General features: G+C 38.9%; 1 long non-coding RNA gene across 1 annotated transcript; it reads left to right on the forward strand.

The window, feature by feature from the left end:
* The first annotated feature begins 2345 nt into the window (after positions 1–2345).
* On the forward strand, positions 2346–13413 carry LOC116261582 (uncharacterized). The gene is made up of 3 exons (XR_004174309.2): positions 2346–8465; positions 8587–8716; positions 12112–13413. It is a non-coding gene; the product is annotated as an uncharacterized LOC116261582 (long non-coding RNA).
* Positions 13414–19691: the final 6278 nt, after the last annotated feature.

Raw genomic sequence — 19691 nt, forward strand, 5'->3', positions numbered from 1 at the left:
TGAGACCTGGGACTGCCTCAAGGATCTTGATGTACAACGTCCCCTCCATCAAGTTAAAAATGTCAATTAGATGCAATTGGAATAAATGGTTGACTGATTGACACAACCAATGCATGGCCAACTTGATGCTTCGATATAATGGTCAGTTTAGGATTTTATGTGTCATCGTCTCATTATGAGCGCAAAAGATACGAATGAACCTCGTCCAACAAGGGTGTAAATGTCTCTGTGAGACCTGGGACTGCTCAAGGATCTTGATGATGCAACGCCCCTCCATCAAGTTAAAAATGTCAATTGGATGAAATTGAAAAAAATGTTGACTCAAATGACACAACAATGCATGACAAATTTGACGCTTCGATATAATGGCCAGTTTTAGGAGTTTATGTGTGATCATTTCATTATGAGCGCAAAAGACGATGAACCCTCCACACAGGGTGTAAATAGTCTCGAGACCTGGGAACTGCTCAAGGATCTTGATAAAGCAACATCCCTTCCATCAAGTGAAAAATGTCAATGGGATGAAATTGGAATAAGTGATTGGACTGATTGACACAATCAATGCATGGCCCACATGATGCATCGGTTTCATGGTCAGTTTTATGAGGTTATGTGTGATCTTCTCATTATGAGCGCAAAAGATGCGATGAACCCTGTTCAACAAGATGGGAAACAGTCCCGTGAGACCTGGGAACTGATCAAGGAACTTGATGAAGCAATATCTCTACCATCAAGTAGAAATTGTCAATTAGATTTAATTGGGATAATTGGTTAACTGGTTGTCAAAATCAATGCATAGCCAACTTGATGCATTGTATAATTGTCAGCTTTAAGAGTTTATATATGATTGTCTCTTTATGAGCGCAAAGGATACGATGAACCTCGTCCACGTGGGGTTAAACAGTCCCGTGAGACCTGGGAACTGCCCAAGGATCTTAACGAAGCAACGTCCCCTCATCAAGTTAGAATTGTCAATTGGATGAAATTGGAAAAAATGATTGCCAAATGACACAACTAATGCATGACAAACTTGACGCTTGATATAAAGGTAAGTTTTAGGTTATGTGTGATCGTCTCATTATGAGTGCAAAAGATACGATGAACCTCGTCCAACATGAGGGTAAATAGTCTCTTGAGACCTGGGGGACTGCGCAAGGATCTTGATGATACAACGTCCCCTCCATCAAGTTAAAATTGCCAATTAGATGCAATTGAAATAAATGGTTGACTGATAGACACAACCAATGCATGGCCAACTTGAATGCATTGGTATAATGGTCAGTTTTAGGAGTTTATGTGTGATCATTTCATTATGAGCGCAAAGGCGCGATGAACCTCCACCACATGAAATTAACAGTCCCGCGAGACCTGGGAACTGCTCAAGGATCTTGATGAAACAACATCCCTTCCATCAAGTGAAAATGTCAATTGGATGAAATTGGATAAGTGATTGACTGATTGACACAACCAATGCATGGCCCACATGATGCATCGGTTTCATGGTCAGTTTTATGGGTTATGTGTGATCTTCTCATTATGAGCGAAAAAGATGCGATGACCCTGTTCAACAAGATGGGAAACAGTCCCGTGAGACCTGGAACTGATCAAGGAACTTATAAAGCAACATCTCTACCATCAATAGAAATTGTCAATTAGATTTAATTGGGATAATCGGCTAACTGGTTGTCAAATCAATGCATAGCCAACTTGATGCATTGGTATAATGGTAAGCTTTAAGAGTTTTTTTATGATTGTCTCTTATGAGCCAAAGGGTACTGAACCTCGTCCCTGCCCAAGATCTTGATGAAGCAACGTCCCCTCCATCAAGTTAAAAATGTCAGTTGGATGAAATTGAAAAAAAATGTTTGTCAAATTGACACAACTAATGCATGACAAATTTGACGTTCGATATAAAGGCCAGTTTTAGGAGTTTATGTGTCATCGTCTCATTATGAGCGCAAAAGATACGAAGAACCTCGTCCAACAAGGGTGTAAATAGTCTCTTGAGACCTGGGGACTGCTCAAGGATCTTGATGATACAACGTCCCTCCATCAAGTTAAAATTGCCAATTAGATGCAATTGAAATAAATGGTTGACTGATAGACACAACCAATGCATGGCCAACTTGATGCTTCGATATAATGGTCAGTTTTACTAGTTTATGTGTCATCGTCTCATTATGAGCGCAAAAGATACGAAGAACCTCGTCCAACAAGGGTGTAAATAGTCTCTTGAGACCTGGGGACTGCTCAAGGATCTTGATGATGCAACGTCCCCTCCATCAAGTTAAAATTGCCATTAGATGCAATTGAAATAAATGGTTGACTGATAGACACAACCAATGCATGGCCAACTTGATGCATTGGTATAATGGTCAGTTTTAGGAGTTTATGTGTGATCATTTCATTATGAGCGCAAAAGACGCGATGAACCCTCCACCACATGAGATTAAACAGTCCCGCGAGACCTGGGAACTGCTCAAGGATCTTGATGAAGCAACATCCCTTCCATCAAGTTAAAAATGTCAATTGGATGAAATTGGAATAAGTGATTGACTGATTGACACAACCAATGCATGGCCGACATGATGCATCGGTTTCATGGTCAGTTTTATGAGGTTATGTGTGATCTTCTCATTATGAGCGCAAAAGATGCGATGAACCCTGTTCAACAAGATGGGAAACAGTCCCGTGAGACCTGGGAACTGATCAAGGAACTTGATGAAGCAATATCTCTACCATCAAGTAGAAATTGTCAATTAGATTTAATTGGGATAATTGGTTAACTGGTTGTCAAAATCAATGCATAGCCAACTTGATGCATTGGTATAATTGTCAGCTTTAAGAGTTTATATATGATTGTCTCTTTATGAGCGCAAAGGATACGATGAACCTTGTCCAACGTGGGGTTAAACAGTCCCGTGAGACCTGGGAACTGCCCAAGGATCTTAATGAAGCAACGTCCCCTCCATCAAGTTAGAATTGTCAATTGGATGAAATTGAAAAAAATGATTGCCAAATTGACACAACTAATGCATGACAAACTTGACGCTTTGATATAAAGGTCATTTTTAGGAGTTTATGTGTGATGGTCTCATTATGAGTGCAAAAGATACGATGAATCTCGTCCAACATGAGGGTAAATAGTCTCTTGAGACCTGGGGACTGCGCAAGGATCTTGATGATGCAACGTCCCTTCCATCAAGTAAAAATTGTCAATTAGATGCAATTGAAATAAATTGTTGACTGTTAGACACAACCAATGCATGGCCAACATGATGCATTGGTATAATGGTCAGTTTTAGGAGTTTATGTGTGATCATTTCATTATGTGCGCAAAAGACGCGATGAACCCTCTACCACTTGAGAGTAAACAGTTCCGTGAGAACTGGGAACTGCTCAAAGATCTTGATGAAACAACATCCCTTCCATCAAGTGAAAAATGTCAATTGGGTGAAATTGGAATAAATGATTGACTGATTGACATAACCAATGCATCGCCCACATGATGCATCGGTATCATGGTCAGTTTTTTGGGGTTGTGTGTGATCTTCTCATTATGAGCACAAAAGATGCGATGAACCCTGTTCAACAAGATGGGAAACAGTCTCGTGAGACCTGGGAACTGATCAGGGAACTTGATGAAGCAATATCCCTACCATCAAGTTGAAAATGACAATTAGACGCAATTGTGATAATTAGCTAACTGATTGTAAAAATCAATGCATAGCCAACTTGATGCATTGGTATAATGGTCAACTTTTGGAGTTTATGTCTGATTGTCTCATTATGAGTGCAAAAGATATGATGAACCTCGTCCAACATGGGGTTAAACAGTCCTGTGAGACCTAGGAACTGCCCAAGGATCTTGATGAAGCATCGTCCCCTCCATCAAGTTAAAAATGTCAATTGGATGAAATTGGAAAAAATGATTGCCAAATTGACACAACCAATGCATGGCAAACTTGACGCTTCGATATAATGGTCAGTTTTAGGAGTTTATGTGTGATCATCTCATTATGACGGCAAAAGATACGATGAACCTCGTCCAACAAGGGGGTAAATTGTCTTGTGAGACCTGGGGACTGCTCAAGGATCTTGATGATACAACGTCCCCTCCATCAAGTTAAAATTGCCAATTAGATGCAATTGAAATAAATGGTTGACTGATAGACACAACCAATGCATTGGTCAGTTTTAAGAGTTTATGTGTGATCATTTCATTATGAGCGCAAAAGACGCGATGAATCCTCCACCACATGAGATTAAACAGTCCCCCGAGACCTGGGAACTGCTCAAGGATCTTGATGGAGCAACATCCCTTCCATCAAGTGAAAAATGTCAATTGGATGAAATTGGAATAACTGATTGACTGATTGACACAACCAATGCATGGCCCACATGATGCATCGGTTTCATGGTCAGTTTTATGAGGTTATGTGTGATCTTCTCGTAATGAGCGCAAAAGATGCGATGAACCAAGTTCAACAAGATGGGAAACAGTCTCGTGAGACCTGGGAACTGATCAAGGAACTTGATGAAGCAATATCTCTACCATCAAGTAGAAGTTGTCAATTAGATTTAATTGGGATAATTGGCTAACTGGTTGTCAAAATCAATGCATAGCCAACTTCATGCAGTGGTATAATGGTCAACTTTAGGAGTTTATGTATGATCGTCTCTTTATGAGCGCAAAGGATACGATTAACCTCGTCCATCGTGGGTTTAAACAATCCTGTGAGACCTGGGAACTGCCCAAGGATCTTGATGAAACAACGTCCCCTCCATCAACTTAAAAATGTCAATTGGATGAAATTGGAAAAAATGATTGCCAAATTGACACAACCAATGCATGGCAAACTTGACGCTTCGATATAATGTTTAGTTTTAGGAGTTTATGTGTGATAATCTCACTATGAGGGCAAAAGATACGATGAACCTCGTCCAACATGGGGGTAAATTGTCTCGTGAGACCTGGGCACTGCTCGAGGATCTTGATGATGTAACGTCCCCTCCATCAAGTTAAAATTGCCAATTAGATGCAATTGAAATAAATGGTTGATTGATAGACACAACCAATGCATGGCCAACTTGATGCATTGGTATAATGGTCAGTTTTAGGAGTTTATGTGTGATCATTTCATTATGAGCGCAAAAGACGCGATGAACCCTCCACCACATGAGATTAAACAGTCCCGCGGGACCTGGGAACTGCTCAAGGATCTTGATGAAGCAACATCCCTTCCACCAAGTGAAAAATGTCAATTGGATGAAATTGGAATAAGTGATTGACTGATTGACACAACCAATGCATGGCCCACATGATGCATCGGTTTCATGGTCAATTTTATGAGGTTATGTGTGATCTTCTCATTATGAGCGCAAAAGATGCGATGAACCCTGTTCAACAAGATGGGAAACAGTCCCGTGAGTCCTGGGAACTGATCAAGGAACTTGATGAAGCAATATTTCTACCAATGCATGGTCAACTTGATGCATCAATATGATTTTCAGCTTTAAGAGGTTATGAGTCAACAATTTGCAGATCTGATAAGATCATAAGACAAGGGATTTCGATCCAGACCTAAGATTTTATAGATTAGATAAGACCACTTATCCATGTTGAACGATTTCTTGTTCAGATAAGACCATTGATCTATACCCACAATTAGATCCAAATCTGATGATTTTTGAATCAGATAATGCCATTGATCCAGACTCACAAACATATCCAACACATAAAGTCATTGATTTAGACCCGTCTTCATACACATGAAAAATTGGGGAATGTTGCAAATCAAGTTTTCTGTGATCAGTATTTTCCGGTTGGTATCTTCTTCGTTGATTTCTGGTTGAGGATCTTTTTCGTAAACAAACTTGTTCTTTCAGGTGCTATTAATTGGGACAATGTTAGTTTGGCATTCCCTTTTGGATCTTTATGCTTTAACAACTTCAATTGGGTTCAACGTTTGAAACCCTTCTTTTCAAAGTTATGGTGCTCGCATAATGTTTGTCTTTTTGCTTACATCAGTTCCTTTTTTTCGGGTGAAACAGTTTCACTTGTGGGCTGTCATGGAAGTTTTCTGAGGGATGTTCTCTTTGATTTGGCAAATAGGCTGCCGATATTTCAGTTTTTTGCTTGTACATTTTTCTCTTGATATTGTTGTTTTGTTTCCATATCTGGAATCCTTTCAATCTTTAATGCAATTGTAATCCGGGTTCATGAGACTTGAAGTTACAGTTGTAATTTACAACTTTAGTTTATTCATTATGTTGAATAATTGAAGTGTTGGCAATCCCATCTTTTTAATGGATGCACTCCGATTAATGTTTGTGTGGAATACATGGTGCTAAGCCATGTTCAAATCTGTTGTTGGTTTCTGCTAATATTGGCCTCTATATTTAAAACATCAAGAACAATGGACTCGGTGGGATTCCTTCTAGTAGTATGAAGATGAACATCTGCCTTTGGATAAGGGCACAGTGCCTCATACATTCATTGCTTGTACATCGTGTTAGTTCTTCCTTTTGCATATGTATCGATAGATGGTTTTTATTGGTCGCTACTAATGTTGCCCTCTAATTAAAGCTTGATGAACACTGAACTCAGGGTTCCTTCCAAAAGTACTCTAGTGTGATCTTCTTTTGGGTAAAGACGCCATGTACTTAAATGAATTGCTAGTTCTTTGCTGCTTATTTCAGCTTGAGTTTTTATTACAATGAGTTCGTAGTTTGTTTTTTATTAAAACTTTGGTTTTTATTGCACTACACATACTTTCACTTGTTTTTTTTAATTGTTTGTAGCAAATTTTGAAGTGCATGCATTCTTCTATATTCTTTTCATGTTGTATGGTTATAATTTTTTTCTGATATCATTTATTAGCAATTCTTTTGGTACTGCCAAACTATGGGCTAGCTCTACATTTGTGACAATGTTAGAGAAGGTTTTAGTTACTGAAAGCAAATTTTTGGGCCTTGTTGATTGTCCATCAAAGTTTAGGCTGTTTGATTTGGCTATAGAATGTTTGGATGATATGCTTTTCAGCACAAGTTAAAAAAAATGGTTCTCTGTTGGTTAAATGCACAAGGCTTGTGAAGGATATATCTAGTCTACTACTGGTCAGATTGCATGCCTTCTTGTTTCTTGTTCAACCATTATTCATCTTAAGCCATATATATATCATTGTCTTTTTGTAGCTCTTGTTTAGTCGCTCTACGCTCTTCCATCTCAATAAGAGCAGAGTTAGATTCCTAAGCTGAAGAGTTCTTTCTATTTTTCTTTCTTTCCATTCTTAAGTGCTGCATTATGTAGATATACTATATTGGCCAGTTAGTTTATAAAACTATTTTTTTGGTCCCAGCGGCTTTTGATCTTTATGTCACTATTCTACAGATCAAGTTACAATAAAAAGCCCCACAACTATGCCTTTTTTGAAACACAATCATTTTACAGTACGTTCATCATTTAGTCTTGATATTGAAAGGTAAGACATCAATTGCATTTTCAACTGAAACATGGGTTAGCAAAGCTAGTGGGGTTTGGTGGTTTTGTTAACCATTGTGGTATCTTTCGCTTGATACTTTAACCTATGAAAATGTTGGTTTAGGGCATTGTTCACTTCTGCCTTTACTTTTAGAAACACACCTATTTTCTGCATTGCTCAAACAAAAATAATCTTTTCCCAACTAACCGTAGGCTATCACATAATCTGGTGTATTCAATGTGATAAAAGAAGTACAATATTAAAACAAATTGTAAGATCATTTGTTTGTCTCTGAACATTGGAAGTTATATGCAACCATATGCAATTTAGTTGATTTCTCTTTTCTAATCAGTGAGGTGTAACCTTGTTTAATTGTTTTCTTGTTAGCAATTCTAGAAAGTTGTAGGCTTTCGATCGCCTACAGGTGCGAGCTTTGTTGCAACTCCGTTCATTCTACCGTATCTATTTTCTAGATTCCACGTTCTAGATCCAAATTTATGTAATCTGAACAAATAAAATAAGGTAATATGGCTCTTTTTTCTAGTTTCCAAAAGCCGATCTTTTTAAGTGACAATCATATTGATATTGGTCTTCTCTTGTAGAGATCCCTATCGATATAGGTAGCCACAGCTTTTAGACGAGAGAAATGGAGAGAGAGTTCAAATAAAATCGAACTTGACTTTTATGGTAAACCGTAAGCAACAAGATAAGTCCAAAATTTTCCAAAGTAATCTTAAAAAGACTATCCGTGTTATTCATTAATGGAAAGGAAGGAAATCAATTTAAGAAACCCAAAATGTTAACCCAACGGTCATGGTAATTTGCTTTCCTTAAAATGTAAATCCAGACAAACTTCCAAGGTCCCTCTCGATGAAACACTCCTCTCCCTTTCCTCTCGATTAAAGCTCTCAACCGCAGGCTGCGTCTCCCGTCTTCTTCTTCAACTGCAATGCCACCTCCGAGCTCCCTCTCTTCTTCAAGGTATGCACTGAACCTTCGTTCTCCACTCCCTCTCCCTTTCTCTCGCTGATCTGAGTAGGCCATGGCCCACACGAAACGCCTTTCTCTGCTTAGACACTCATTCTTTGTCTCTGATTTACAGCGCTGACCTGCGGAACGAAGGCGGTCCAGCCCTATTCGCTGGTCGGTGTTCTCATATGAGGTCTTTGAAACATCCTCTTCTCTCTTTCTTTGGCTAGGGCTCTGCGTCTGCCATGGCCAACGCAGCTCTTGTATGTTATCTTTTTCCCGTCTCTCTTACTCATTTGTTGTCTTCAATGTGCTAGTCCTCAAGTTAGTTTGATGAAATTCTTGTGTGCATGTACACTTTGTTTTTTTAGGCTTCAACAACACTTTTTCTTTTTTCTTTTTGTATTTCATTCACAATGGAGTACGTTAAGTCTGTCATTAGTTTTCATAAGTGTATTCTCAGGAAATTTAGTTCTTTAACTTCCCTTTTTTCATGTTATTCTTTGAGGCAGAATTATTTAACAATCAATATTAATTTTTTTCTTGTCGTTGTTAAAGTGAGTGAACATATATGTATGTAATCATCATGTGATCATCGATTGTTTTCCAATCCAGTTATGTTATTTTCTATTTCTGTGTGTATTCATTCGTACGAGTTCTTCTGCATTGGAATGCCAAGGGATTGGTTAAATGAGTCTTGATCTGTACCAAAAGTGGATGAAAAAGGTTATTGTGGTGGACATGATTTTCAAATATTGCTACGAAACACTGAATATATTTTCACTGTAGATGAAATCTACTATGTTTTTTTTTTTTTTTTTTTTGCTGTGTAATCTCTTATTTTTTATTTTCTAATCTTTGTAATCTTTTTTTTTTTTTTTTCTAATTTTCTGCTTTCTCAGCTGAATATCTTAGCTGTAGAGAGCTGAGGGCTCTGCAACGACTGTGTTTCAAGTTGTTGGAGATCCCAACAGCTCATGTTGTTTTCCGTTTATTGGCTGATCAAGCTCTTAAAGAGCTATTTTATGAGATTCTTAGAAAATTAATTTTGCGATTCAGAAGTGTGATAGATTTGCCTGTTTGTGAGATATTCAGATGGTATCATAGCTTGGCTAAGTGTGATTTGTTTAGTTAGGGCTTCTTTTTCAAAGAAAAAAATGAGACGGTCTGCTGCTATAAATTTTTTTGGTTGATTCTGAATTAGTTGTTGACTTGTTTGAAGATCTGCGTCATTACCAATTGCTGTGACAATTATTTTGACAACAAGTAGATTGCATCTTGCTGCTGCTGATTAGGTTGAGAGGATTGAACTGTCTTGTTTTTCATTCCTAGTGTGTTATATCTCTTCCATATGGACCCTTCCTTCACAAAGTCCTATATTTTTTAGGGGAGTTCCAAGGGGAATGATTTCTTGTGATGTTTAGTTTGCAAAAACCACCCTAGTCATTTTTCTACTTCCAACCATAGGTCACTTGGTTTTATAAATGTACTCTTTTTGAAGGAAAAGGGAAAACAATCTAGGCAATATATCGCTTGACGTCAAGAATTTTTAGTAAACCTACTATTTTGAAAAGCAATTTTGCTGCACTAGGATGTACCTTCGCTTTGTCTTAGGTATTCCTTTGAGGGTAAAAGAGGAAGTTTCAAGCCCTTGCTGTCAGTCAATTGAAGGAGAAGACTGGAAAGATTCTTTGTGTGAGCTATGAAGATGGGTTCAGTGATGTCGAGGAGCTCAAGGATTAGGAAATGCTATTCGCCTTTGCAATCAAACATCTGCAAGAATCAAACATGAAAGTGCGATGAGGTGGAAGACCGAGCGTTCTTTGAAACCTTGGCAGGTAGCAAAATGAGTGTTGAGAGATGGGCTCGGAACGAGTGTAGTTGTTCCTCTGGGTTATTAATCGAGAGTACTGGGTATGCATAAAGGTGATTTATGTATATTCCACGAAGATAACAACCTATGAACATTTTGTCTCGTTGAAACTCACGAGCTGAAGTGGGTATGACACGTGACAATGCTACACAAAACCATCAAAGAGATGGCGTTCTGTAGTAGCCTTTGGGGTGGTGAGGTATTTCCCTCAAAGGTGAAGGTCGGCCTAAAAAAAAAAAAAATCAAAACAAGAAAGAAGACAAGCAAAAAAAAAAGAAGAAGAAAAAAGCAAGAAAAAGAAAAAGAAAAACAAATACAAAAGAAAGCAAGAACAAAAAAAGTGCCTGCCAAGGGATGAAGAACATGAAGGCTGAAGTCTCTAGCATTGATTGCGAATCCTTTGTGGGTGAATGATTTGAGGTTAATATCTGCTCCTTTTCTTTGGTTTCCTGTGAAGCAGAGAACAATTTCTTCATGCTCATACCTTGAAAATGGAAGGAAATCCCTTCGCGAGATTTGGTAGCATCGACGCGATTCCAAATCCTAGTACTTCATCGAATACTTCAGGCAAAGGAAGGTTATATCTTTTGCACACAACGTGCACTAAAAGCCTATGGGCAAAAATTTGAAAATAAGAAGCCATTTCAAAGTTCAATGCTTTGAAAAGAAAAGTTGACGTCTTTTGCTATATTCCTAATTGGTGAGTATTCGAGGCAATACTACTTCTCTTTAAGTCATTTTAGTTGAGGTTTGGTCTTATTGTTGAGTACTGTATTGGTTTTCTTGTGGATAACAAACTTTAAAATGTCCATTGTGACTTTAAAAATAAAGTTTGTGATTGCTTGGCTGCATATGTTGCCACCAAAGGCAATTCAGTATTTTTTTTTGAAGCTCATTTTCAAACTGCACATGAGAATGGCAAGGTCACCTTGTGATGTATTCAAATGTGTTGATTTATTAAAATGGTTGTAACGATGCATTTATTGCAAGATCCCTAGTCGACTTGACTGCAGTTGTCATGAAAGTTGTTCAGAAGTAAGTGGTTAATATACTGAGAATTGCAGTTCTAGGTTAGTGGGTGTTTTCTAAGGGTTGCTTTTTACATTTACCTGTTTTGGTTTCCCTCAAAATTTGAGGCCACATGGTCTTAGACTTACACTGAAGAAGTGTTTGTTCTGTGATATTCTAGTTTTGGAAGTAAAGGTCTTCTCTTATACTTTGCAGATCTCATATTCATGAAAAAGGTTCCATGTGCTATTGATTATTTTTAAAGTATTGCCCATATGTATGTTTCAGTTTTTTCAGTTTTTTATTGCTTTCTTAGTTAAACTTTGCTACTTTGTAAAAGAGAACACCAGAATAGTGACCACCAACCAAAGTGGTTGAGGAATAAGACCTTTTCTATGTGCAGCACTGAATAAAATGAAACCGCCTCTTTTCCTGAATATAAAGTTAGAGTTTGGTGTGTGCCGGCACCGAGACATATAAATGTGCGTGGTTTCTAAAAGCTAAAGTATCAAAAGAATAAGGTTGTTCAGTATCTGAAAGTATGTTGTTGTGCTGTATCCGGATCTAAGGTCAACAAGGGCTGCCTAATTTTTATTCTCAATTATGGCATAAGCTAGAAAGTCCAACATAAACTGTTGCCCGGTTACTCTAATCAGCGATAATTCAGGGGAAAAGGTCTTAAATTATGAGCTTTACCTTTCCGCTGACAAGGAAGAGATTTAAGAGATTCTTTTTTATTTTATTTTATTTGAGGAAAGAAAATTTATTATTTTGCAGGTCTCCCCAAGCCCCATGTTTATATGGGGGGAGTCTAAGAAGATGCTGACAATTTCGGGGTTGACTTCCTGGTCATTTGAGAGAAATAAGATGCAGATTATGCCCAATATGTTGAGGTACCACACCGGAATTGCTCAAGAAGGACAATGCCTTAGATTGTTGGATTAATTTGGAGAATTCATCAAGATAAGTTTTTATATACTGAATGCATAATATAATGTTTCTTGGGAGTGTGGAATCTGACATAGTGAGAGGGGATGGAGAGGGGAGAGGGAGGAAGGAACCGGTTCTCTTGGCCTCCACAATGATACCCAAGATCAAATATAGTCGGGATATGTTTTTGCCAGTGATCAATAATATAGTGGTCAGGTCCAGGTTTTAAACCATGAGGTTGACCGGTTATTGCCACCTAGATATATATGTTGTATATACTTGAAGAGTTGGATCTACTCACGTCAAACAATTCAAGTACATCTATCCAACCAGTAGGCCTTGTGACTACTTAACTTTCCATTCCTTAGTACAAATACTCTACTCACAGAGGGGTTAATCTGCCTAAAGTGCAGTCTTGGGATCCTGTCCTGGTGTTCATGTTTGGTTGATGAATGGGACTCATACTCCCTTGTTCAGATCTGCTAGAGAACAAGGAGGACAAGACTAAAGTCTGTCCACATCTGCTGTAGGCGACAAGACTTCTCTGGGATATCGAGAATCATATTTCTTTAAGAAAATTGATCTCAGATGAATAATGACATCTTGTTAGGTTTTTAACTTGAAAATTTTGGATCAAAGGAAATTATTGCAATGACGGGTTTCAACCTCGTTTCAACCTCAATGTGATAACGCGGATAAAGGCACTTTGAACTCCAGCCATCTTTTTTGAGATTCAGCTGCTGTTTTGATTGCCACTGGTCCTCCTCCCCCAACAAACGAACTTGCACTTTGAGAATCCGTCCATCCTATTGCTAAGTTGATGATTTTGACAAGAAAATTTTTATGGTTTGTTTAAGTAGGATTTTGGATTTTTTGGCAGCTCATGGCAAAGCGTGTGAACAGCATGAATTCGTGCAGAAAAAAAAAAGTCAAGCATTAAAAAGCAGGGCAATCCTAAAGGGAGAAAAGGGGAGGGGCTTAGGCCTTTTCGGCATATCTCCCCCCACATTGATGGGTGATTGCTTTCATAGCAACTCCTGCTGGGAGATGTAAGTACAGTAGCAATTCTTTGTTGGAACGCATTCGGTTGTGACTTGTGAGAGACGACGTTAGGGGTCCTGCTAATTGTGACTGATTTCTTTGGAAAGTTTGGCTCCTTGCAACTTGGTAATTTGCCTGGTTTGTAAGGAACATTTCATTTATTGGCAAAAAAGTCGACATGACAAGCATAGCTACTTGGATTTTTTGTATGTAAAATCACTTATAAACATCAGCATCACCATGTCATGTATTCATTCCATTTCTCAGGGGAGGGCGAAGAAGACAATAACACCATTTGACTAAAAGAACAGAAGAACGACATAGGCGTCACCACAAACGGTAGTTCTTGTTATAAAAATCAAGAGCAGGAAGAGGCTGCTAGTTCTCAGGCAGTTGCAGCGCCTGCGGAAGCCATGGCAGTCTGTCTTTATAGATCTTCATAAGCTTCATCTTATTTGCCAAATTAAACTATAACAAGCAATAAAAAGGAAGAGTAAAATAACGCTGGATAAACGAGAAGCATGCTGAACCAATTTTTGGAAAGTTGGTTCTTATGTATTCATTTGCGAGATGATTCAGATAAATTAGTCTACAAAGTTTTAAAATCCTAAAAGATAAAATGCAAAAGTTGTGAAAATAAAATTACAGTATAAAAACACTTTTCTGTACAGACCCCATGGGTATATTAAAGAGCTGACCTACCCATGCAGTAAAAACAGTAATAGTACTCAGGCCTTCAATTGTAACTACGATGTGCATGTCTGAGCGAGCTGCAAACATCTGAATTTGGAAATTTCAAATTTGAGAAATAAGTTCAGTGGAAGTCATTCAGGAGCTACCTTTCCACCTCCCCGTTTCTTCTGCTAGCTAGTTGGCCGTCTTGAACATTCCACCATTACCTTAGCTTCTACTTTCACTGGCTCTATAGCTTCTCCCTTTCGTCTTTGCTCAGTCTTTTCCATCGAAAAGAGAATTTGAGCGAAATTTTCTTCACACTTGGCAGCTCTTGTCGGTCGTAGGGGCAGAGCTAGGCATCCTTTCCTTCGAGGGGCCTGATTACTTACATCTTTCAGAATCTTTGCTCGAGCCGGCGAAATATGTTCTTTAAATTTTTAGAGGGGTCAAATAAAAATTTTTGTAAATCATTCAGTTTACTGTCGTCATCAACACATTGACATTGCTTCCTGGCCGTCTACTTTCTTCATCATGCAGGCTTTGATAACTCTTTCTGTTCAAGATGTGAAAAATAGAAGAGATATAAACTTCGCCGCTTATGATTTTATTCTTGAGTTGCCAAAGGGATAATTTGATTGCATTCACACGAAACAATTAGGCTAATACCTCAAGAAATCTCTATCTCACACACAACAGAACTCTGCTACATAAAAGATTGTTCACTTAAATTTCCAATGCCGGACAGAAAGCAAAAGACCCTGATAAGTATTGCAAAGACGCAACTTTTCAAGAAAAAGAAATCCAAACGTTGCAATCGTTTCAATGGAAAGTTGCAACCTTTAAAACTAAATAACTCACCTTTCAAGACACACCTTTTTTTTTCTAAAAGACACGAACTTTAGCATATGTATTTATAAATCCAAACGTTGCAATCGTTTAAATGGAAAGTTGCAACCTTTAAAACTAAATAACTCACCTTTCAAGACACCTTTTTTTTTCTAAAAGACACGAACTTTAGCATATGTATTTATTGTGTTATTATTATTATTTTAAATCTTAAATAAACTATTTTGAAACTTTAATAACAAACCCTTGCTGGACGAGATAGGTGGTGAATATTGCCGGAACTCTTGATGGACCAGACAGGCGGTCCATGTTGCGAGGTGACTCAGGCAGAAGTTCATCTCGATGCCAGATTCTGGTGATGGGAAGTTTTTCCCTCAAGCACAAAGATAAAGATCTACAAAAGTTTCCAAGTTCCGATCGAGTTGCTGGACACGGCATCGACGTCACTCTATTGAATCGCTGCCACTTGTGGTCTTCGGTCACCAACGTCCATGGTGGAACTACCAAGAAGTAAGGGTGATATCAATCTTGAGCAGGCAGGCAACAGCTTAGTAGCAGAGAGATGCTTAGGGAAAGATCATGAGCTTGGACAAAGAATCTTTTAAAATCCTTCTCATCTGTTTCACCATGCATGTGCCTGAAATCCAATCGGTCCTCACAACATTTTGGAGCCGTTCATCCTAGTGATGTTGGAAGATTCTCTCCGCCTCTCCCCTAAAGATGTAAATGGTTTGGATTCCAGTCGAATATCTCTTCTACCGAATTCGATTTAATCAAATTTGGGTTCAGACTCGAGTTTCAGATCTCACCTTTATAAGTTTGAACTTTGAATTATGGTCTGACTACCATAAGATTGAGCATTTACATGTAATGCAGTCAAACATTTGGATCCCGACTGGATGTCGATTTCGAATTTGAACTCGGTGACAAATCTGAATTTTTTTAGTAGATCGATTCATTGGGTTCAAATGGAATTGACAATAAGATATGTCCATCCATTTCGATCTCTCTATTCAATTGCATGGAATCATTGGGAGGCATTGATTTCCTTTTGTAAGTTAAAGTGATGCTTGCCATTTGTCTCATGAAAAGCTGCTTTGGAAGGGAGAATGCACCAGTCGGTGAAAACTCAAAAAACTTAGACGATCCGTTGCATAAACATCAGCATTACAACACTACAAATGACCATTTCACGTACTTATTCGATCTCTCGTGAGAGAGAGAAGAGAGAAGACGACTAAGAACATAACCATCCGACTAAAAGTAGCAGAGGAAGCAGCTAGACAGCATCACAAAGGCACCCATCGGAACCAGTGATCGCCACAGACTCATTTGGCCTTTATTAAAAACCTAACAAGGGCAGGAGAAGGATCCTCTACTTCTTGGCAGGGCACGGCTTGCTGCAGATGCAGCGCCTTCGGAAGCCATGGCAGTCTCCATGAGGGAAGCCTTCACCGTGGCAGACGGTTTGGCAGTTGGAGTCGCTGAAGCACAACCCCCTGAACCTACTGCTGGGTGTATCGCACATTCTTGCCTCTGCTTTCTCCACACGCCCTGTTCTCAAATGAAAAGTTTCGGCAACAATGTATAGTCAGAAACAATTCGAAGCAACATCTTTGGCTAACAAGCGAAAAATGTAGTTGCGATCCACAAGAAAAAATATATATATAAAAAAAAAATCATCACGCTTAATGGCTTCCCCTGCTTCGGTCGTTGCAGGTTGTGGTAGCTATTGTATTTTCTTTCTTCGTCTTGTTATAACAGAGGAACCTCTCGTTAATTTCCACTGTTGTTTTCTTTTTTTCCCAGAAAACGGAGAGAAACCTCCGTAGATTTGAACTCATGACCAACAGTTCAGCAGATTGAAGAGGCAATATGTGCAGAATATAGCCTCAACAACTGCAGCGCTCAACCTAAATCAACACTCCTCAATACCAACCGAGATTGTGGTTAATACATGCTACACAGCCCGACCGATTGAGATGATAGGGAGAAAGAGAGAGAGATAGAAAAGATGGAGGTCACTGTACCTAAGGCGAGTAGCAGGAGAGCGAGGAGGAAGAAGGCAGGGAGAAGACTTCTCTTGGATGCCATTTTGTCCTTGCTGTTGCAACACCTATCGCCGGCCTCAAACCCACCCATGCTTATATAGGCAAAGATGAACACCACTACGAGGGCAAAACCGTAGTTAACGACATGCAAATGAGACCCTTTTTGACACCCAATTACACAACTGCCACTAGGCAACTTATTGACTCATGGAAGCATGCGGTCAGCAAGTGTGTTCGTGCAATGGACCTAATCGTAATTTAATGCATCTACTCAAGTTGGAAAGCGCACTTATGCGGAATATGCTTTTACATTCTGCCGATTGCGTTACCTTGTTTTCATGCATCCTTGAAAAAAAAAAAAACATTCGTTGGAGAAAATAAATGGAAATAATATTTATAGATTAATTCAAATAAATGTTCTTAAAGAAAAGCACAGTCGAACTCTTACTGAATCAAATCTGCGAATTATATACTTCGTTTTCCTTAATATAAGAGGTGAAATAGATTGAACGACCCGCTTGTAGAGTCACCGCAGCTGAGTACTCTCAAAGAGTCTGATTCAATATACGATACGAGTCCAATAATTGAACAATAAATCATAAAGTAAGGCCTGTCTAGACGTTGTGTCCAGTCTTTGGATCCCTGATTGAATGAAGAGTCGAATCCACGGTGCCTTGCAGAAACTTTGCAGGGATCTGTTCATGGCCACAGACGAACAACAATAAAAGACAAGAAGATCCCGGGCCTGTAGCTAGGGATGGCGAATAAAGAAAGAAGCCTCCGCACAGACTGTGCCGTTGGATCTTCCTCTGTTCAGCTTTTTCTCTCTTTCTAACAATAATGCTGAAGGAAAGGGCTGCGAAGAAATTAACCGCACAGGATGAATATTTTATACCCCTGGCCCATGCCCAACCACGAGCATGGCAGGCAGTCCTCTGGAAGTGTCTGTACTCCCGGGAGAAATTTCTTCCTTCATGGACAGGTTTCGATGCAGGGTTCCACCCGAAAACAGTAGGTTTTGTGTATAAAATAACTGCTACATCCATGGAGGCGTTCGATTCAGGATCCATGGGAAGTCGGCCCTCATTTGATAGTAAAAAAGAATACTTCTCGTTTGAAATCTCCTTTGATCGAGCACGAACTCAAGATGGAGACGACGTCAGGAAGATGAAGAATGAAATTGGTTCTGTTAACAACATTCTGTCCAGGAAGTAGTTGAAAAGTCTACCTCCATTCTCCACTCCCAATTTCTGATCTTCCAAACCTTTCGTTTAAACAACAACGGAAAAGAATACGTGATAGGTGCAAGACATTAAAGATTTAATTACTAAGCTTTTTTGAGATCCTTGTATCTTCCCACTATGTTGGTAGATTTCTATTATCATCGTGGAGGTGTTTGATGGCTTGGGCAAATAGTTTCTCCCTTCATTCAGACATAAAAGAAATGTTGCAAAATGGGTGAAGTTCGGCCTGGTTAACATAACCTGCGTTTGATCTTTGTATTTCAAGGATAACTTCTTTCCAAACAGCCATCGATCCAACACGCATATAGAAAATTCCTGGACGTTTCTGCTTTTGAGATTGATGGAGATGGCTCAGACTGCCTTCGGAACACGTGAAATGGGACCAGTCCAGTACTGGTAGATCAGTTCAAAAACAAAAATGTTGCAGTACCTTATCCTTATGAGTCACCTCAAATTTGTCTTTCCGGGTTACCCACCGACAGCACCTTGGTAAGCTTCCCTTGGGAAGATCTATCATATTTCAAACTCATCACAACACAGGATACAAGTTTATTGATGTGTAGAAGTTTCTCCAACTAAATAAGTGAAGGTTCGAATTTTTTATTGCAGTTTTCCCTTCTTTTACAAGATCTGCTTCTAGCAAGCTGTAAATCAGCCATGACATCATCTGTGACACTCGATCGAGTCCAAAACTGCTAGAATGATCAATGTGAATGGAAAGAACTCCAGCGTGAAAAGTGGCTCACTTTTGCTACAAATGAATCTCTGTTTTCCACTCAATTTATCTAACTACGAATTAATCTTCTATCAATCTATGTGATGAGTTGTCGCCCACAACCTAAAGGCTGAAAAGAGAGAAGGAAACTGACGAAAGTGCTGCATCATCCAACAAAGTAACCTTTATCTTATTCAATTCAAGTTTTAAACCAAACTAGAAAGCATGCAAGTGATGCTTCTTTTTCTCTGTTTCTTTTTTCTTTTTCTAGTTAGTTGAAAAGAGCAGAATGGACATATGGAGTGGAATTGGTGTTGTGGGCGGTGACATCGAATTGCAACAATAAACCATGTAGCACCAATGCAATTGTCGATACAAAAAAGAAAAGAAAAAAATTATGTGGCCCAAACTTAGCTACTGAATCAATATCGAATCGACAGACTTAGAAAATAAAACAGTGCCACTCTTGTTCCTGGCCAAGAATTCGTCCAGTTGCTATAGAGCACACTTTAACCATGATCTGGCATACCATCTGATCTGCATCCAGTATCAAATCCCACTACTAACGTCAATAGTAAGGCCATCTTAAAAGGTGCTATCCAAGTTTTTAAAATGACATCCATATGTGTCTCAAAGTGGCAGGCAGTGGGTATCAAGGCGGGCAGCCCGCCCACCCTTCCACGTGGTTGTAGGATCCTTTATCATGCTGTGCTCACCAACCATTAATGCATATTAAATATTATTGACATGGGTAGGTGAGATATATCAAGCGTCTATTCGGTTCTAGAAAAGTAAGAATTGAAGATAATGTCTTGGATTTCAGATCATATGAGTGACTACATTACTTAAGACCGA

The sequence above is a fragment of the Nymphaea colorata genome, chromosome 9 (genome assembly GCF_008831285.2).
Source record: "Nymphaea colorata isolate Beijing-Zhang1983 chromosome 9, ASM883128v2, whole genome shotgun sequence".
Lineage (NCBI taxonomy): Eukaryota > Viridiplantae > Streptophyta > Magnoliopsida > Nymphaeales > Nymphaeaceae > Nymphaea > Nymphaea colorata.